The sequence below is a fragment of the Aquila chrysaetos genome, chromosome 14, assembly GCF_900496995.4.
Source record: "Aquila chrysaetos chrysaetos chromosome 14, bAquChr1.4, whole genome shotgun sequence".
Classification (NCBI taxonomy): Eukaryota; Metazoa; Chordata; class Aves; order Accipitriformes; family Accipitridae; genus Aquila; species Aquila chrysaetos.
In genome coordinates, this window is record NC_044017.1 from 19,055,714 (window position 1) to 19,078,099 (window position 22,386).

General features: G+C 37.7%; 1 protein-coding gene across 6 annotated transcripts in view; it reads left to right on the forward strand.

Annotated features, from left to right (window-relative positions):
* Window positions 1-22,386, forward strand: part of DACH1 (dachshund family transcription factor 1) — a 366,735-nt gene that overhangs the window by 79,559 nt on the left and 264,790 nt on the right. The gene's annotated exons all lie outside the window — the stretch shown is intronic.

The window sequence follows — 22,386 nt, forward strand, 5'->3', positions numbered from 1 at the left end:
AATGTATGAATCCTGTAGGATTCTGTTTGTAATATGGATCATTTGGCTACACTTTGTACCCTGGATGATAAATTTGGTGTTAAATTGGAATAAAAGTTGTAGAGCTGTGAATAAACTTTGTAGGGTTTTCTAAAAGTGAAAGGATTATAGCATTTAAAATGTGTCTGAGGAGGTTCAAGTAAAATATTCAATACAGAATTTGAAAGCTTTTTGTATTGCTTTTGCTCAAAACAATATTATATATGACATTAACTTCACTGCCTCCCCTCATGAAATTCATCTTGAAAGGAAGTAAGTGACAAATACATAAGTGACAGAGAAAGATACTTAGTTTATTTTTTTCAAGGCTAGTGAACAATAAAATATCAAATAATGCAGGTCAGCATTTCACATGATGTATTTCAGTTGTAGCTGGTTATGTTGGAAGAATATTTCTCTCTACAAGAAATACCTGAAAGTTTATGATCATATATCTTAGATATATAAAAATGTTAAGGTGTATATTTTTAAAACCCCTGAAATGTTTGTACTCTCTCTATCAGTCGACTGAAATTAGTTGTTGTGTTATTTAGAACAAACTTTTGCCTCTGTGGAAGAGAGAAACCTTTCAAATGATAATTTCAATAGAAACATTAGACAAAGGAATATTGTAACTTTAGAGATTTTTATGATGAAGGTGTGTTTAAGAGATGTCACTTTGATATTTTTACATTATGTCCTACATTTGTCAGCTAAAACCAGGATATTGCCTCAATGAGAAAAAGCATGTTCTGCACTTGTCAAAAGGCAGTAAGTAATGATTAAAATAGCAGTGTGAAACGCTGGGAGATTAAAGTGATGCTAATGATAAGTGAGAGAAGAAAAGGGCAAGCTATATTTTAATCCCTGAGAGAATGGTTAATGACTTCTATTGCCTGAGATTAAACTAAACCTGTCTCATCAGCTTTTTCTGCCTGGTGAAAAAAAGCTCTCTGCACTTTAATTTATTAAAGTCTTTTAAGGAAGCACATTGATCCACAGAGGTTAAACTTTAAAAAATTGTGCAAAATACACACTAAAAATGCTTTAACAAAAGTGTGACTTTGTTGCTTTAGGCAAGCTCACAGTTTTATAAAGAATTCATTGTCTATGGCTTGGTGAATTTAATTAAGGAATATTAATTACTTAAACTGGGAGGTTTGTTCCTTTTTAAAAGAGAACATTTTTTTTCAATTCTGGTGCAGGAAAGGTAGCTAGTATGTTTTAGAAGATATCAGCAGAAAGGGACAGACTAAGTTACAGTTAAAATTACTGTATGATCTGTTATGATAGTGATATTGAAAAGCCATTTTAAAAATGCTTTTCAAAATATATGTACTACTTGGTATAATGTAATGAGTACATTTGTTTATACTGAATTACTGTTAATCTATTTCTTTTAATAATTCTTATGACTGCAAGACAGTGTTATAAAATCATCTTTATATTGAGAAGCTGCCCAGTTCAGCATTGCCTTTTCAAAAAGCATGTAAAGTCTTTCTTCACATTAGAGAGGGATGGCAGGAGAATTGTTAATTAGACTATTTTTTTAATACATGTGATAAAACTGTCAAGTCTGAGTTCTTAGGATAGACTGCAACACTGCCGCATGCTTGGGAAAATAAGATTTTCCTCTGAGGCAGCTTTGCAAGCTTTTGTCACTTTTAACCTCCATCCTTTCATTACACTTATTTCACATAGTGTCTGTATCCTCAGCCTACAGGACAGACAATAGGTTTAGAAACAGAAAACGGAAAATATTCAAGCAAATATGCATGGCTTGCTTAAGCCTTAGTCAAGTTCCAACTCCACTTGCTTTTTGCTTTTTTATTTTTTTCTCTATAGGTAAGAACACTGGAAGTAAACAGTGTGCTTTTGTCCTCTTTTGCAAGTTCAGTACCCACAGTGCCTTTCTGGCTCCGTACTAGCAAACTGCAGCATGCATCCCAGCTCAGGGAATAAATCTGGTGCTCGTGGATACCAACAGTTCTGCTCTATATCCTTTCCCTCCTGCCTCATGGCAAGCATTTTGCCTTTTCAAATCTCCGAACCTCTGTAAATAAGGAGCCCATTTAGTGACTATCTTATGTGATGGTTGTAATCCAGGTTATTTTTTAAAGCTGTTTTTTAAGTATAACTTGTTTGGTAAGTGAGTTTAAACTTGATTCATGCTTTGATGTTAATGAAACACCAATTTATCGGAAGGCCCTGCAGCCCTAATGAGCAGTTTCTTTAAAAAGAACATTTAATCAAGGTTTATTTTTAACTTGTTTAAACAGATCTAATAGTTTGTGCTGATTTCATTTCAGTATAATAATTGCTAGCAATCCTATTAGTAAGTCGTGGTACATGGAAGTTAACACAAATTCCATTCTAATGAGCGTAGTGTAACAGCAAAACCCTTGTAGTCAAGGAAAGGTTCATGTTCGAGAGGAGTGACAGAGGCACTCGGACGTTTTGCTGACAGCAGATTATTTTTGTTTTTATACAAATGTCAGGCATGACTTGCTAGTATTTAAGTGGGTTTTGTTATTTTTGAGAGGTGAAGCATTTTCATATTAACTTTTTAAGGTGAAAGGAGCCACTTATTTCCTGATGTTAGGAAAAGTACTTGATCTGCTAGCGTAACTCATATTTGTCTTTATACTTTACCTGTACGTGAGGATTTAGCTGTAATATGCTATTTTATGAGGATAAATTCCACAATCTAAAAATACAACTTGTGGCATTTATTTTAATGAATATAAAATCTTGGAGGCAATTCAGTGTGAAAAGCAAATGAAATTTCAGCGGTCAATTTATAGTTAAGAAAAATCTCTGAAAGAGCAGATGAAGCTGAAAAACGTGTGATCATCTGAAATACTGTTTTTAATGATTTGCTTACAGCTGCATCTGTACATACTGGAGATTGCGTAGCCACATTTTCATTGTGACTAAAGTCTTAAGTCTAAATTCTGGTTTATTGGCAAAAAATAAAGAAGAAAAACAATTATTGCTTAATTTGAAAATATAATTATCCCATCAGTATTTTCAGTCTGAAATACAGTGTTCAGGTGTTACTGGTCAAGTTCAGTTATTAGCTTTTAAACTTTTTATTACTTAGTCTGACACCATGACATTTAAAATATGAGGAAGTTTGGAGATAAATAATACGGAGTGATTTAGGATTTTAGAGACGTACTAAAAAGTGTTCCGATGCACTGAAGGGCAGCTGTAAGTTCCACATTGTTTATAGGTTTCTGGGTTTCTGATTGGAATCCAGGAGCCCCATGTTTTACGAGCTTTGGAGCTGGGGTGGAAGAAAATATCTTGAGAGAACATTGATAATTAGATTTCAGCTGTGCAAGAAGGAGTCTTGGAAGCCTTTACAAGTTCAGGGGTCCACCCAAACAGGCAGCTTGCAGGGTCAGTACTTGAGCCCGTCATTAGGTGGAATAACTAACTCCTTATTATTTGCATCAGCATCTTACTGGGAAATTATTCAGTGGGATTCTTCTACCTCTGGGGGCAGAGAGGGAGGAATATCTGCATTCGTATCTCAGCTCTAGCTTGCTCTTGTGACACTAGTTTCCTCATTTTGAAAGTCAGAGGATAACAGTAATGATCTACTTATTGTACACTTCCCCCTTCTTCTTCCTTGCTTCTCTGCATACGGAATAAATAACCTGATATGCTCATAGTACTTATGCGTGTGACTTCAATTATATACTGTCCATATTATTTAGAAGATGTTTGTAACCACTACAACAGAAAATAATGCAACTGCTTTGTGATGATATGGGCGATATGGAGCAGATCGTCTGACATGGATGTGTAAAGACTTTTTCTCTTCTCTTGTCCTGAATATCTCCAGGATATGATTTTTCTCTGCCCAATAGACTCCACTTGTGTGACCTGTGTTTGTGCCGGGGAAAGGATGCAGTCCTGGTTTTCCTGGGGAAAGAACAGTTGTAATATTTACGCATCTTCCCGATGTTGTCTCCTTGCTAGAAGAAAACCTGTGAGCATACAGTATGTTTCAAGAGTTACCACAGCTGTGCAGTTTGCGGGGAGCCGGTGCTTGGGAAGCCGTGTCTGTGGGTCCCTTGGCGGACTGGCCCTGGCTCGGCTCTTGGTCTGGCTCTCCTCAGCCTGGCACCCTCTCGCTCCCAGGGAAAAGACAGGGCGGACTGTCTTGGTGAGGTGTCGCAGGGCAATCTTGATGTGAGAAGTGTTGCCGAGTCCTCCTCCCACAGCTCTTCTCGGGGAGCAGGAGGCCTGGCTACCATCACGGGGAGTTCTGGTGCTCAGGGCTCTCGGGTGTTCGGTACGATAAGGAACAATTGCCTGCTGCGTTGAACGCGTGAGTAAAAGCAGGACACCTCCACAGTTAAATTTCACGATGGCGTTTTAAAAAGGAAGGAAGATTTTGGAATACATATTCGTTGGGGCTTCTATTTTGGGGACCTGTTATGAAAAAAACTAGCATGGATGATTGCGGGAGTCAAAGCACAGCACCAGCTCAAAGGCTGCTGTGTTAAACTTATTATTCGCATTGATTTTTGAATGTGAATAATATCACATACTTTGAAATACTTTTAAAGGTATATGTTTTTACACAGATAAAAATGCTCAATGCTGTGGTCTAAAACTAAGGTGAAAAAACAACTCCATCTGGTTTAGGTCGTGAGTTTCTGACAAACCTTTTAAAGGGAATGCCAGTTCACATCTAAATACTCTTTTCTAATGGAAGTTTGGAGACTTCTTTAAAGACGAGGGAAATAAATTGGGACTCATCTGTTCATTGACAAATGTATGCTCCAATGAATCACGTCATCTGACTTAAGTCCTTTTTTCTGCCTTACTAAAAACAAACTCATGCTATTTGTACTTAATGCTGATACACACTGCACCCTGAATACTAAGTTGGAATGTATTTACAAATGTGAAAGAACCTGTGGTCCTTTCATGCATCAGGTTGTCATAGAAACTAATTAACTTTCATTTCTGTGTCAGGGCAAAGTAGTGTGATGCAGATGTAAATTGTAGTTCAGAAATCACCACGATGGAACTAGAGAAAAAGAAAACATCAAAACCTTCAGAATTCCTGCAGGACATCGGGAATGCAAAATATGTCATAGGAAGTTACAGTGTTAAATGCCTCATTTCACCAGGTCTTTTTGCATAATCTGCTGCTTCAGAAGTGCTTGGAATGTTACTAAACTGACAAAACAGTATGGTTTATGTATATTACGTTTGTGCATGTATGTGAAAACGGATGTGTCCAGAGAGCGTGTATATGTGCACATGGAGTAGTGAAATTCTTATCAGAAGTGGTGCCTAAAATATAAATGGCAATTACAGACTACTAACTGCTAGAAGAACTTTAAAAACTTATAGTATAATCTTTGCTTTCTCAAATGAATTAAGCTGATTTCTCTCCAGTTAGTTTCTCTCTCTCTGAGTTATTATAATTTTACGTGAAATCTGAATACATTAATATTTTAACTGTGAGAGGTATACTTTGACTGGCTTAAGTGGTAAAGGAATGTGATTACAAGATGATTTATTGGAAGTCATTAAAAATGATTTATTAAGAGAAAAATGTTGTGTTACTAAAGCTTTTTTCCCTCCACTGAAGATGGGGTTATGCTGTCACGTTGCCTTCTTCAGAAGAGGAAAGCAGCCTGCAAAAAATCAGGAAAGCATTTTGCTTTGTGGGTTACTGACATGAATAGATTGTAAAGAGGGCCAGCTTGCTTTTACAACAGAGACGTAGCGGGCCTTGTCCCCCGTCGCAGATTCACTCTTAATAGGTCCCAGTCTTACGGGGAGGACTGTATGCATCTAGCCGGAGCAGCGGGGCCGGGCAGCAGTTTCACGCACACCTCCAAGAGCGGTGGCCAGCCTGCGCTACTCTCGTTCCTGTGCTGCTGGCTCCGTTTTATGTGCTGTTTGTGGGGCTGCACTGTGAATCAGATTAGTAATCGATCCAGATTAAAATATCTTCCCCCCCCCCTCCCTCCTTCCCCCTCCTTCTTCTCCCCTGCCAACCCCCAGCCCAGTTCTGAGGAGGGCCATAAAAAAATGAGTTGGAGGGAAGGGATGGGCCTTTGATGATTTTAAAAGAGATGGCTTTCTTTAGATGACATTTCTTAGATTGGGAATGGAAGAAAAGGAACGCAAATCTGTAGCGGGGTTGGTGCGCAATTTATACTTTAATGAATAGAAGAATCTTGCTCTTGCGTGTTCTCCCAACTTGGAGTACGAACTTAAAACAGAGTTGATAATATTGCACTTAGAAGAAAAAAAAAGTATAGAGGAAGATGTGCAATTATGCAATTTTCCTATAGTTGATTCCTTCTCACAGGAAGAAAGGGGAAAATATTTTTATAAATGAGAATCATGGCAAAGCTAAAGACAGTCATAGAACTTGATTGTTTTTCAGCTAAGGCAAAAAATGTGTGCAAATGGAAGGTACACGAATACCCCACCCCAGCAAGGAAAGAAAGAAAGAAAGAAAAAGAAAAAAAAAGTTGGAGGATTGATGATGTATTATCTCTTTCGTGCTCATGTTATTTGTTAAGTGGGATTTTTTTTTTTGTTTTTCCTTCTGGCTACTCTGCAGTTTCTTGTTCTCATGAATAGCTTTGTTTCATTGTTTTGAAGTCCATGTACATTTCTTTTGAAATATGATGTAAAATGAGATAGAGGAGAAACAATTTATCTGTAAAGTATGTATTTCCCCTATATTCTTTCACTGTGTGTATATATATGTTTCTATATTCAGGAAAGTCATTGGCAACTCTCCAGTTGACTTCAGCAGGACAGGACCTGGCAATATAATTAGGCATATATTATTAAATGGAGCAGTCGATGTGTCACAGAAGAGTAATATGTCGTTTGCGGTAGATGTTGTAGAAGAAAGGTAATATGGAAAGAGATTTAAAGGAACAGTAGGCTAGATCTGTTGAAATTTTATCAGCATAACAATCAAGTCCTGGCTAATGGCAGACATTGCTTCCAATCAAAGTCTTGTTGAACTTGGTCTAATCCTGTCTGTTGTTCCATAAATGAAATAGCACATACTCTTGTACCAGCGGCCCCCAGCTTCTGTGTATATGGATACAAAAATAGCTTAACTCTTGTGCCGAGTACTAAGGGATTCCTGAAGCCAAGCTGCTATTTGCATCTAATGTATTCCATAGGAAAACTTAACCCTCAAGTCTTTTTTGGGGCCTTAGGTTCAAGGTCTGCAGCTGAAACATCTGAACCACCTGAGACTATAGCTCCAGAATTTAGACTCACTTAAATATTCAAGAGGAGAAGACCAAAATGAGTCTGTTACCATAATGAAGCTTCAGGGATGTCCACTAAAGGACCACTGTGGCTTCAGACAAACAGATGCTCTTCCACGAATCTGTTCTGTGTAGAGGGAGCATCCGAGGTGGCACTGGTGGTGGTGCCATCAGACTCAGCAAAAACTGAGAGGGAGGGAGGAGTGAGTTTTATTTGTAAAGAAATCTGCGTAACAGGGTAGCGTGGCAATTGGGAGGTGAGGGCAGCAGTCTTCAACATCTCTGTCATAGCAATACTGCTTGCCATAAAATCCAACCAGGCAAGGCATTGGTTACATCTCAGAGAATATAAAAGCTGCATGGTCTGATACTGCATCTTTTTTTTTTTTTTTTTATTATTCTTCAGCAAACTAAGGGGCTCTTCAGTAACCTTTGTTCTCCTTCCTGCTTCCCAGAGCAAATTAGATAGTTACGGGCTGACTGGATAACTCCAAGGCATCCGCAGGAAATTCACATTACTATCAAACAAAAGATTAATAAAAAAAAGTCCTTTGTAAGAGCAGTTGTGAGTGAATACGGTTTGATAGTGGGCACAAGCACTCGGTGGTATGTTGAATCTTCCCACAAGGCCATTTTACATAATTTATTAACAAGATCATTTTACTTTCTGATTTAAAAGATTTGTAACTATAAGCTCCTGTGTTTTCCCTGAACAAGTCACACAATGCACACAGTAGGCAAAGTGTTAAAGGGCTAGGAAAATATTATTTCATCACTCCTGTTCCATTAGAATTCACTTGGGTGGCTGAGAAAATGGTTTATGGATTAGAGAGAGAAGAACAAGCTAAAACATTTCATACCTTCATCTCTGATAAATTCCCCAAACTCATTCTTCGCATCTGAGCCATAAATAACAACCATGCTTTTTGCTAAAAAGAGCTTTTTTCCTGTACCAGGTCTTTTGTCTTGGAGATGAATGCTATAATAAATTTGAAGTCTTAGGGGGGGCATTGTTTGAACTATAACATTATGGTTTACAACTGTTGCTTCTATTATGAGGAGGATAAAAAGCGACTATGAAGCTTGATCTCTGTCATAGAAACAGATTAATATTTCAGCCTTCAGCTTGGGTCAAGTGTATGATTTTTCCCAAAAGCACCTTAGCAATTAATTATTATTCTGTTTGCATTTAAAATCTTACCCCTTTAACCACCTTTCAACCTTATCCAAATGTTATGCTTACTTTAATTCTATATTGAATGATTTTTTTAAGTTTAAAAATTATGCTATAGATCAACACATGTAGGAAGGTTTTAGAGGAAAACATTTTTAGAAAACAGATTCATCAAAAGGCATTAATTTTTTGGAGGTACTCTTTCCTTATAATTGGACAATATTTATTTAAAAATTAAGATTACACTTCTTCATTTCAGTTGTGTTTCTCAGAAGATAAATTCAAACAGCTCAAATGTTTGCATTAATAAGCAAACGAAGCATGTTTGTAACTATGAATTAGAATAATGAAAATTACTGTACCCATAAGCTCTAGCTTTCAGAGATTTTGGTCAAAATAAAGATCCTTAGGAAGAAAATAGCATGCCTTGTCTTTTAGCTTCTATTACACTTTTGCTGCACAAGGTGAACTGCTTGAATTTTTAGCTTTGAATAACCTGGGTTTGGTACACCTAGGAAAATTGAGATCGGGTGAAGGTCCTACTTGACTACACTGCTCACCTACTGGCACAAAGTCAGCTGCGGTGTAGTAGTGCAAATCTTCTGATTAAATATACCAAGAAATGGTGAATAAATGGTTGGTTCCTCTCAGTACCAGCAGGCTTTCTGTGCCCATTTGGTCTTGGTTATCCCCAACACCTGTGAGTTTCATTTTTTGGCTATCAAGTCCACATTTACTAGTCACCTTGTCTGGATCTAGCCCTACAGGTGTGAGCTTGCAATGTACTAGTTATCTCTTGTGCGAAAAGTGGGTTCAGTTTTGATGAAACTGGGGGAGTTGGGCCGTCCTGAGAAGTTCCGCTTGGAACTTCTCGGGTCAGTGCCGAGGCGGCTTGGGTTTTAACGAGAGACTGAAGACATGCAGACTGGATGAGTGCGTGGAGCGATGGAGAATGCTACTTACATAATGTAGTATTTTGTGTCAAGTATTTTTCAAAAGTGTAATCAATTTTAATTGCAGCTTCTAAGACATCAAGCCTCATCTCTTTTCCACCTACTTAATTGTATTGATTATGTGCAGCTCTAGTATCACTTGCCCAACCCCGAACACCCTTATTCAAGCACTCATCCTTAAAATACCTGACTGTAGATCTAAGGACTTTCTTACCGTTTGACTGTATGAAGACCCATATCTTTATCTTCAAGTTATCTCTTGTGTATCTCAGAGTGGTTTGCTTCAAAATTTATTTGTCTGCAAACATAAAATCAAGTTATCAGCAAGTAAGGAAAGAATACCTTTGACATAACCAAACCTGATATTAATTTTATCTAAAGATACATAATTACAGCTAAGAGCAGAATAAAGGGAATAGTATGTGAAAAGTTGTATTGATTACATCTTCTAAGAAATAATTTCTAGCTATAGAACACAACATTGTGCATTCCTTGGTGAGATGTTTACACTCATATATTGTTTTGTGTATCAAAATTTTCAAAAGCTATGCAATAACATGTCAAATTTATGTTTAAGAAAAGACAGTAAGAGAAAATGAAAAACAACTGGATTTTTCCAAACAGTTTGAAAGGAATTTAAAAAACAGTGAAATTGTATTAAGAAATTACGGTTATTTTTCATTTTTTTCCTCAATACTTTATATTCTATTTTGTTTCTTCATATGTATGTTTGTTGGTAAATATTTTTTGTATGTTAAGTCAGTCAAAATATATATATATCTTAGCGCTATAAATATATGGAGTATGGCAATGGAAACTATTACAGTGGAAAAGATAATCCATGTTGCTTGTTCTGTGTGTTTTTAAAATTTATTTATTTTTTTAAAAAAATCACAATCATTTGGAGAAGAGTAGCCACATTTAAAATAAGGGGCTAGCCTGAAGTTGATAAGCTGCTCAACTATATGGACTTTGTGGTTACAGTGGGGTTTTACCCCTCACTTTCCCCACAATCCAGGCTGGAACAGGGTGGATCCATAGCTGTTGCAGCTATGTTTCTGAACAGCTTTCTTTTCTCCACTTCCATCCCTCTATGTATTGCTCTATGAAACTAAAATAAATGTAAAATGAAAAATGAAAATGAATGTAAAATGTAAAATGAAATCTGATTTGTCTTGTAATCTAGCTTACTAAATCTGTTCTCCTTTTTAGACTCCCAGTACATCCTATATGAGAATTTATTTATTCTTTTCCAAACTGATATAGCATTTTAGATTTACCAGGGAAGAACATTTGCTGATTGAAGAAATATGCTTTCTGTACTCAAAAAGTCTAAAACTGTGAAGTCTTAATCTTTATCTAATGCATTTTATGAAAGGATAAATATCTTTGTAAATATCTTGCTGTATAATTTTAAGTCAATTTTGTTAATCTGAACAAATTAAGAAAGTCTCTTATTTATATCAAAGTACATAATATAAAACCAAATTTTGAATCATACCTTAGCTTGAAGTTCATCAAAGGAGTTACCTGAAAATGAAGGAGCTGTATTCCAGTTTTTAGTTTTGTTTATAGGTCATAAATTCATTTTTCCCTATCATATCCTTTTCAAGTAGCAATAGGAAGAAGAGACTAGGAACTCTTGGCATTCTCATTATCACATATTTTTGGAGCAAATACTACCGTCAATTGAGAAACTGTAATACTTTTCTCCAGTGAAAATTCTACTTTTATCTGAAAGATCAGCATTTGTTTAAAACAATGTGTCAGGAGTCAAAAACCAAATAAACCATTAAAAATGCCCTTTTACCTAGACTTGACCCAATGGTTAGTATTATGTTTGAATATTCATATTTAAGATAAGGAAATTATGTTTAGCACTTTAAAGCATTCAAGATTTATTTCACCATTGATTAGCAAGAGTTGAGGGAACTGTGCCTGGACTAAAATCAGACTCTTCACGTAAATCTTGTGATTTACAGATGTGAAATAGTGAACTGGCTTTATTTATTTTTTTTCTCTTCCATTGGAAAAGCTGTATATTTCTGAATCATAGTTAAGCATTGAAGTGGAAATGAAAAAGTGAAAAATAATTTTGAAGGGATAAAAATGTGTACAGAATAACTGAAGAAATAGAGACAATGCAGTCTTTGGGGGAATACTTGTGGTAAATGACTTCTTTCCTTTAATTCCTGTAGTGCATCCTTACTGATTGACATCTGAATGGCAGTAATTTGGGGTAATGGGTAGCTACTAATTGAGGGTGAGCTTCACTACTTTGCAGAAGAACATTCTCAAGACCTTCCAGTATAACACTTAAATCCTGTTTTAAGTGCATAAATTGGTATAGGATTTTATGTTAGCCTTCTCTCTACGGGTTAATTTTATCAGGTCCACTTATGACAGGCGCTAAAGTGTGCTTGAAAGATGTCTGTATACATATGGTAATTTCATACTTGTGGCTCTCTTTTTCTGTATTTATGCAGCGTGGTATCTACCAGCATTATGGCCAAAGATAGGTTTTTATTGTGCTATTCTGTCAGTGTTTCTGCAACTATTTCGTTCTAAGAGTTTTAGATGGGTATTCTGTTTCCTTATCCGTAGAACTGCATGGTTGCAACCAGTTACGTCTATCATTGCATAGATAACAGGCTTACATAGGTGTACTAGAACATTATTGAGAGATAATACTGCTTTTTTCAACGCAGTTCTCAAGCAGTTGACTTACTAAAACTTACATACTTAAAATTTACCTCCCTGAAATGGAGTCTCTGAAATACTGTAACTGGGGGTTATTTTTTTTGGTACCAGCTGATTGTAGGTGATGATGTATGAGGCAGAAATCATCTAGCTTGATTCCTAGTGTTTTGCTGAGTATTCAGGACGACCGCACAGAGCCCAAAATAATGCCTTGCAGGGGTATTTTTAGCATTAAACCCTGGGTTAGTGTTGGGACATGTGGATGACATGGGAATGTGAGCAGGACCTAAGGAGACTGCTCAGTGAATATTTACTCTAGGGGGGTTTAAATTTTACATGCTGACTTACAGCTCTCTGCTCTCAGGATTTCTTGTATTTCTCCAAGAGGCACTGGGTATCTCTTCTGTGAACAGCTGATAGAAGAAAAGCCCATTTCATTTGTGTCAGAAAGAGAGGGAATGACAAAGAATACCCCCCCCCCCCCTTCCCAGTTGAATGGGAGGGGGGAAGAAAAGGAGGAGGGGAGTGGGAAAGTCCTCTGGGAGAGAAGGGCAGGAGGAAGAGGACATCTCTAAAAATTTTCTGAAAAGAGACGCAAGACATAAACTTACAGTAGCGCTCTTCCTGTGGTAAAAATTGTGGATAAAAAAGCCTGGCTACATTAAAGGTAGCCCAAGTTAATCAAAGTTTATAGAAGGGATTTTATGACGTCCTTGCCTAAAATAGCAGGGGATAGCGGTGCTGCTGTGTACCTGCGAAGTGTGTTTGTTACCTTTGCCTTATCTGAGCTAGCAAGAGGTTTGGGGTCCTGAAAGACCCTGTTACCTATCATTGCCTATCTTGGGGGATTGTAAAGGTGCGGAGATCTTCCCATATTAAGTATCCAGCAGAAATACTACGTGCGGGAGTAGAAAAAAAATAGTGGGGAGGTTTTGAGACTTCATGAACTTACTCTTTTTTTTTTTCCTTTTTTAAAAAAAACACCCCATAACAGTTCTATTAAACCAGCGTTAAGTTAATGAAACTACTAAGCCTTGGTTCTGAAAGCTGCCAGGGAGCTGCAGCTGGATGTGAAATGTTAACGGGGGTTGTGGACATTTACCGTCCCTCAGCCAATTCCCAGCAGGTACCAGGATCGGGCCCAGTGCACAAGCAGTGACCGGTAAGAAAACGAAGGTGTTTTTGACGGCTGAAGAATATTTGGAAAGACAAAAAGGTCAAAGTGAGTAATAATATCCTCACTACCCCCCCCCCCCCCTTCTTGTGAATCTGCTGGGGAACCTTTTTTTTTAAGGTTATTAGCAGACAGGCCTGTGTCCTTTCCTTTGATGATGGTAACAAGTTCCATGACATTGCCACTTCGAGTTCTTGCTTCATTAGATTGGGTGACTGTTTATTTGAAATTGTAATGAAATATTTACTTTATAGAGCTATAAGGATTAGCGGCGATAATTGAGTGAGGCTGATCCGGAGCTTTCAGTGTAATAGGGCCCCCTTGTTTGAATACAGAGCGCGGGGAGAATGGCGGGGCGAGGGAGCGTGTTTCTGCCTGTCACTTTCCCTCTACATGTTGCTTTTTCTCCCGGAGATAAGTGGGCCTAATGCTGAACAAATACTGGAAATCAGAAGCCACTGAGAATCATTCGCCTCTCGCTTTCCCATGGCAGCGTGATAGACGCCGGCTCAAAGGAGCCCCCCCCCTCCTCCGCGGCCGGCGACGGCCCTGTCACCGCCAGCAAATCCAATTGAGGAGGCCGCGGGCCGGCGGGGCGAGCGGGGCCTGTCAGCGGCCGCCAGCCCGCCTGAAAGGAGGCGGGAAGGGGGGAGCGGGGCAGCTGGTGCCGCCGCCGCCGGCCCTGATAGGCCGCCGCCGGCCGTGATAGGCCGCCGCTTTGTGCCGGGGAGACGTGCGGCCATTTGCGGGTATAATGGGAGAAATTAATGCAAATGAGTGAATGGAACGAAACGTATTTTCATGCAGATCGGAGGGGCTCGCGCGGGCTGCTTGATAACAAGTCGCGGGGAGAAAAGGCCGACATTGTGAGGACTCATTTTTTCCCCATTTCTTCTCACTAGTGCCTCATAAGGGCCCTTTGTTCTCTAAGTAACTCTTTCTAAACTATTGACATTGCTCATTTATGTGGATTTCGGATTTTTTTCCCCTTTCTTCTCCCCCCCCCCGCCCCCCCCCACAAGTAGCCTTGGGTGATCTGGGAAAGCGTTAATTGCAAGAGGACAAGGAAACTGGCTGAAACAAGAAATGCAATCATTAAGCGTAATGTTGCAGTTGTCCATGCCTCATTATAACATGCATACAAGGCAATAAAATGCGTGTTTCACAAACAAATCTTTTAACAAGTGTAGTTCAAGAGCCTCCAGCTGCCCAGATTTACACCTATTTCTTTTCCCTTTTTTCAATCGTTATTGCAAATAAACTTTATGCTATTTCAGAAGATGTATTTCTACAACAACAAACTTCCTGCATTCAGAAATGACTTTTCACTGCTTCTTCATTAACAATTAAAAAAAAAAAAACAACACAGAAAAGGGGGTGGGGTGTGCTCTTTCGGGTTTCCCAAAGAAACCCGGTTGCCCTAAAGAAAATAAACTCTCTCCAGCCCTTTTCTAGAAACATCCCGTATCTTTAGCTGTGCGCTTCATATACAGAATATGCCTATTAGACTTGCAGTAGTTAAACCCGTGGTTTCCTCAAGGAAGCGCAACTTTTAAAGATGGAAAACACTGTTGCTAACTTGATGCATCTGTTTATTTTTGAAGTCTTTTAAAAAAAAAACAAAAAGAAAAAGGAAGAGTAGCTAAATAATCAGATGTAAAGGTCATCAAGTGTAAGTGCAGCTTGGAACCGGTGAACTATCGGACCCAAGAGTAAAGCAGCCAGAAAGAAAAAAAATAAAAGGTAACAGATTCAGCATTGTCCAAAAGTTCCAGACCAGTGATTAATGTGTAAGATAATGGACTTGGGAAATGAGTAAACACTCCCGTGCTCCCTGCTTTGTGCTTGAATGACTTGATGACAAGGGCAGAGCAAGGTGAGAATTTAAACAGGACTACAGGAAAAGAGACAAAGACTGGCGACAACAGCGTGGGAGGGGGAGTTCGCTGGCTTGCCTTGCTGCAGTGCACGGGAGCCCGTCCTCAGGACGGAGGCCCCGAAATGTCATAATTTCAACTTTCCGTTTTTTTAAAAGGCGCAATAATTTGCCAGTCTTTTTTTAAGAAGCGGCATTTGGGCTAAACCCCAGATCTTGCGATAATCAGAGATAATACTCGTTTTAAAACTTAAGCTAGAACCAGTGATGGTTTCTCTGAATTATGCAACTTTGATACGCTTCACCTTAGATTTGCGTACTACTAAAGAACTCTTAAATTATGTTTTAACTTAAGCCGTATGATGATGCATTATTAGATATTTTGAAGAAAAACATACTTGGAGTTTATGTGCCGTTACGTGATGTTGCATTCGATGAACTTTCCTAAATGTTTACTGTACTCTTCTACAGAAATGATATTTTATTAGTCCATGACATACAGATAACCGGCCTCTGTCCATTTAGGAATCACTAAAGGCACAAAGATGATTCGAGACAAAACAATACTTAATAGCAATCATAGTATTTAACAAATCTTGGACTTTTGTCCCAAATTGGGTTTGCTGCTACTAATGAAGGTGGAGCCTCCTGTTTTTCTAATATTTTTTTTCTCCAATACATCTTAGGTCTTCTCATTCATTTAAGTGATTTAGGATGTAGATCTTATAATACTTATCTTCCAGTGTTGATGTTACTAATAACCTGTTGGATTTTTTTAAACTATAGGTACTTAAGAAAAAAAGTTAGATTTAAGAAACTGGATTTTTTTTGTTTGTTGTTTCATATTATTTTGTTAGGTGATAATATTTCAGGGTCTCTCAGAAATGTTAGTTAATTTTAGGAAGAAATGTTTAATGAAAATTTGTGTAAGAATTTCAATCATTTGAGCTTTGCAGATGTGTCATTTATAGTCACTCAGATTTATTACAATACTGACTTGTCATCAGAGCACCACAAAGCCATAGCTGTAGGTCTCATTGTACTAAGGGGCTGTAGAAAACCTAAATAGCTTATATTGTAAGGGTAAAATCCTGATTGACTGAAGTTTTTTTTTCCTTTTTAATATTTGACACTATGTTCTAATTGGTGTTTTAGAGAATTTGCAAGTCTTCCATGGAGTGTCTCTTGTTTAAAAATGTCCATGTTAACTTAGCACACATACTGCACTTAATCAGTGTATACTGATTATGGGAAAGTTCTTATAATTTCTTGTAAAACAGGTTTTATGGTATTTTGAACAGTACAGAACAAAGGAAGTGGAACCAGAAAGGTTCTGTTACAGTAGCTAAGGGTCCATAAAGCTATAAAACTAACGCAATCCACATTTAAGCAGTTAGGTATTTTCCTAAATGCAATACAAAACTTGCAGCTCATAGTGGGGGGGTTTGCAACTATGTAGATAAATAATACCACTCCAGGTTTTTCTTAACCTTTGGTTTCTTCAGTCCAGGTTTCTTCAGTCTTTGAACTGCGTATGTCTGAATTTGATCTCAGAATGGTTAAATGGAAAATGTGTGTTTGTTGCCAAAAGTTTCTTATTCTTTAGGTGTTTATTCCCCGCTTTCTTTACGTAATTATTCACTACCAGGGGTTTAGTTTAGGAGTTGAACAAATGACAAATTTTGATGTAATATTGTGCAATACGTAACAGAGTTATCGGTATTGTTCCTTCCTTACTGTAGAGTATTTAATGAGTTAGATCTCAACTCACTAATGCCTGTGCATGAATATAACTTTTAGCAGTCTTTTCAAGTTCAATGAATGTATTTATACGCATGTATATGTATGTATAAAGAACCAGCTTGCTTGATCATCTTGCATTCTTTTCATCTTCTGTAAGTCAGCCCCACCATCTTTCCCGTTCAGGACGAGAACTTTGCTGTTAGAGCAGCGCCCAGAATCTGGGCAATGCTGTACTGTAAAACAGAAGGAGCAGCTATATAAGTAGGGCTTCAGTCCTGTGAATGGTGTGATTGCCTTGAAATATGTACAGCTTCTCTATTGCAAATTAGGAAGGTAAAATTTTAGTTAGCCTGGTAAATGGACTTGGTGGTAACTTTTACACTTTCTTATGGGCCAGATTTCTTGGATGCTGCCAATAAAAGCATGCATGGGAAAAGTCAGCAAGTGACTTGAACCATGGTTCCTAGCCCAGTCAAACATGAGTTGGTATGACATCAGGTGATTGCTCATATGTAATCAAATAATCACTCTTTCAATGAGAGTATATTTACTCTTTGGTATACTTTGGTATTGTATTCATGTGCGGTTTATTTCTTAATGCAAGTTCAAACCCTGTTAACTTCATACATTGTGCTGATTATTTCTTTTGTCCTACATTTCATATCTATTTAAGGCTTCCGCTTAGAGCATTGAATTGTTGCTTCTTCCCCCTTTAAGTAATGCATACACAAAGTACATACAGAGTTAGAGAATCTGGGTGCCTAATTCATCATCATCCCCTCATTTGTACGTCCAGAAGGTTAATGAAAAATGGACCAGCACTGTAAATAGGTCATCGCTTTCATGTCTTCCACTTAGTAGGTAACTTCTGTGCTTTGAATCACATTAACAGAGACCAGAATGAAGCCCAAGAAGTTTTTTTTGTTCTGGCGGGGTTTTTTTGCTCATGAATTCTATTGTTATTTTGTTGCAGTTTTCCTTCCCGAGTTTTTGAATCCTTTTCAATGAAACTCACTTGCAGGGACTTCTGTTACAGTTTGTATCCTCCTGTCCTGGAGAGACAGCTGAAAAATCTGAGTCTTAAAACTCAAATTTTTGATTCATTCTGAACTACAGACTTCTCAGTCCATCTGGATTTGGTCCAATTTCATATGAGAGTTAAAATTTGTGGTACCTTCCTGTAGGGAACTCTGGCACTTGATACTGTTTGTCACAATTATTGCACTGGTGATGGTCTGTGGTATATAGTTATGTATCTATAAGCTAGCGATGGAGTTAAACAGTTTGGCCCTGGTCTTTCTTGCTGTAATAAAATGTTCAGCTTCTCTTTCAACTTACCATACCACAGTTAATTTTCACAAAGTCCTTTTAACTACACATTAGGAATGATGTGATATTAACTATATACATCATTAATTTTAAAAATTAATTTTACATTACATAGTAATTTCCACTTGTATTTCCAAACACTCTGTATCCTTTAAGCAGTGTTACCTTTGAAAAAAATAATCCAAAGGGAAAAGAGAGAAAGTGAAAAAAGATGTAAAATGTCACATAATCTGTAGGTATTCTTGAATGTAACAGAAGTTTAAAGTAGTCTAAATTTTGACTTCTATAATTTATATTGGAAAGGAGAACAATCACCAGGAATTAAAGACAGCTGTCAAACAACAGAATTAATTAATTTGATGATTTGTGTTACCTTCCACATTCCCAGAGGTAAAAATAGCTATATTATTTTACCTGTCCAACTATACCCATTAGGTTATGTACAAGACAGGCATTTATGGCATTATCAGAGTGAAATAAAGTCCAATATTATTATTCAGACCAGAGAATTTTTTTTTCCCATTAGTTTTCTTCTGAGAATACTGGGCAAGATGGAAAGCAAACACATATTCTGATAATGTCTATTTTATAGTTTCTTTCTGCTAGCCTTGAATATATTATTTTTACCAAGGCATCATATTTGTTTTCTATTTTGAAAGCTACAGTAGTTGCTATAAAAAGGTTAAATTTGCAAGCACTTATCACACAGCAGTAACTGAGATCTCCCACTCATTTCCTATTTGAAGTACAGGGGAAAAAAAAAACAACTGTGATTGCTGTTGGCAAATGAAGACTTTTAAAATGGTACCCGCTGTAGCCTCAGTTAGAAATGTTCCTATGTCTTCATAGAAAAAGGGGAGAGAAGGGACACACTGACTTGCTAAGAAATGTTTGATTAATATGTAAAGTAATCTGTTCCTGAAGAAAGCTATTCCTGAAGGAACCACACAGCATACATAATACCCGTTACTTCTCCGTCTCCAGATATGTTTATCGTTGTGTTTGTGGTACACATAGGTAGATTAATAGATGCATACATAGAATCCCACGCACTTACTGCTTTAAGCTATTGCATGTTCAAACAGATGTTGAAGCCAAGATTAGCCTTTTTTTTGCATGTGCTAGTAGTGTGCAAACCTTTTAAAGGCATCTATGAATTATTGCTTTGGTTCAGCATGAGTGCAGTAAGAAGAAATGTACCTCATCTGTAATACACTGTGTAGACTAATATCAGCTTCTTTTTTTCTTATATTGCAGTGAGATATTGATCTGGTAAAATGGTACCATATTGGAGCTGTCTGTTGTGGTATTCATCATGCTGTCACATCCCTAGTGCCTTGGAGTTATTGAAAAGCGGAATTGAGGGAGTTCTGTCATTGTGTGTTGCAATCCATTCATAAGAAAGTTCACTAAAACATCTGAAGTAGTATTCTCGCTTATTTATTTATTCACCTCTAGTGAGAGCCGTTTCACTTCTTTGGAGGCACAGAACCCTCCTGTTTCAGGCACAGGGACGTTAATAGTCTTGGTTACCTCTTCTCGGGCGTCTTTCTCTTGTATAACATTTGTTCTTTAGTCAAAGCTCACACCTGCTGCCTTTACTGATGCTGATGCATTTGGGTTCTGTCCTTTGGGAGTAATATATCTGAGCGCTGTGGCTTCATTGCCCTTATGCTTTTATCTGATAGCTGTGAGAAGGTAAACGATGAACTTTTATATGTAGAAAGCTTTTAGTTTCTTCCCACACTAAAGTATCAGCTAATGCTAAAAGAGCTTTCAAAAATATATAAAGATACTGTCAATCTGCACTGAGTAGATTAAACAGTTTGAATGAATTATTTTTGTTTTGGAGTCTGCCTGGCAACCTGATGATGAATTTAGAAGGATGTCATGTTTTCTGTAAGGCCATGATGAAAGAGGGATTTATTTATACATATAAGCAACAATCTAACTATTTAACCCAGTTAAAGTAAAGGTCTGCTCTGCAGCTATAACGCCCTGACTTCCGTAGTTTATACATACACTGTAAATAATCACCCCCAATTTAAATTCAGTATATAAGAGATTAGCAGAAGAGCAATTAAATTGTCATTTGCTGATTTTAAGAGTTATGAAGAGAATAAAGGAAAAGCATAGAAATTACAGGTTGACTTCACCTTGAAAGGTGCTAAGGACATCTTGTGACTCTCGGAGGGCTCATAACTCCACTCAGCTACGGTGGGGATTGGAAATGTTCATCAGTTTTCTGAATTGGTCACAAAATTCTTCATAACTATATGAAATGTGTTCATTCTTTATATTCAAACATTTTAAGAAAGAAAAATTAGAATACGTTTGTCAATGTTGCAGTTCCTAGAGCTATAAAATTGTGTTAGTGTTACTGGAGTTTAAATAGGCATTGTTGCTTTCATATTTTAATAAGAATTTATAATGTGTTTTGATATTGGTGCAAAACTGACTGTATTATGGATCGATAATAGCCAAGTGTGCAGTATTTTTTAATACACAGCCACAGCATGCTCTAGAGTTGCTCATAAGGAGCCTTCTGTGCTGTTAGGATGTACGACGTGAATGCATATTAAGATTTATCCATGTTCTGTGTAATATTCCTAAGAAGTCCAATAACTTGACAGAAGTTAACGGAAGGCATAGAATTCAAAGCACATCGCTATTACTTACTAATTTATATGCTCCTTTTTTCCCCCCTAAAAAAAATGGTTCTTTAGGTTTGCAAATCAAAACAAAAACATACCTTAAATACCCCATAGGAAATTAAATTTAGAGCTGAAAGTAGACTCTTCAGGCAGGTCGTCTACGGCTGGGCGACACTTCAGATTATGTGACTTTCATATGTGGCTTTGTTGATTTAAACAGCTCAGCTGTGTCTATGGTTGTAGAGTTGGAAGAATCACCAGTTGAGCTTCTGTGAACTCTTACATTACCTTCCCATTGAACGTGTGTAGAATTTCTTTATATTCTCTTGAATTCTCTTCTGTGCAACCGCTGAGGAGAGAAATGTTTAACTTCTTAATGCTTTTGTAGCACGTCTTTTAATCAGTATTACTTAGTGTTCTGTTTTCTTTTGAAAACTTTTTATTGGGTTGTGCAACCTGTGTCACTTCTCTGCTTCCTCCCTGTGTTACTTGCTGCTTCTTGTACCTTACCCAGAACACCTCTCATGCACTACTCAGGCAAGTGCTGTAGCAAGATGAGTTCTCTAGAAGACTGACTTCTTTGCTTTGGTCCATCTGTTTTCTTGGGGCAGCACACAGTCAACATTTCTAGTCATTTCCATATAGTTGGGGGAATTTTTGCTGCAGTGTAGAAAAGTGCTTGCAAGGAGTCTGCTCTGCAACATGTTTCAGGCTTTTCAGAATATGGCTGTCAGATATGGCCATGCTAGTCTTCTCTTTGAACCCCACCTCCTCCAATATATCAAGCTGATTTTTTTTTTTTTAAATTCCCTCCAAGGTCCTATCTAACTGTCCTTGGCTCCATATCTCTAGATATCTTTCATCCTTCCATCTCCTATCTTTTTAGTTTTCAAGAACTATCTCCCAGAACTGTCTTCACACCTCTCCATGCCTACTAAAGACCTTTTCCTGGATGGTCTTCAAAGCCCAGTGTTGCTCTTGTGAAGTTTCCTTTGCTTCAGTCGTACGAGTGCATGTTTGTGGTTTGCCAGAACCCCTCTCTTCATTTCAGTGGTTTGTGTGAAGACTTACTTGTCTTTATGGGAAGGGGAGGACTGAATACTGACTGTGAGGAGAAGAAAGGACAGACAGTTCAGCAGCACCTGGAAGCTGATGAGGGAAGAAGGAGGAAAGAATGAACCGTAAGAGGGTAAACTGAGGGGAGCTCAGCGTTATAAACCTCAGAGATAATGGAAAAGCCTCTCTCCCTCAAAATAAAAATAGTGAGGCTAATAAGACCTGTGCTTCTCCATATTACAACCTTTTTGTGGATCTCTTATTCTTTTTTCCGCCTCCCCTGCTTCATCTGTCATTGTCTTTTTATATGTACGCTGTCCGGAAATGTGTCTTCATCTGTGTTTGGAAAACATCTACCATACTGTGGGGTGTTATCACAGTGTAAAAAATAACTCCCAGGACAAGATTCTATTGCTGTATTTATAACCGATT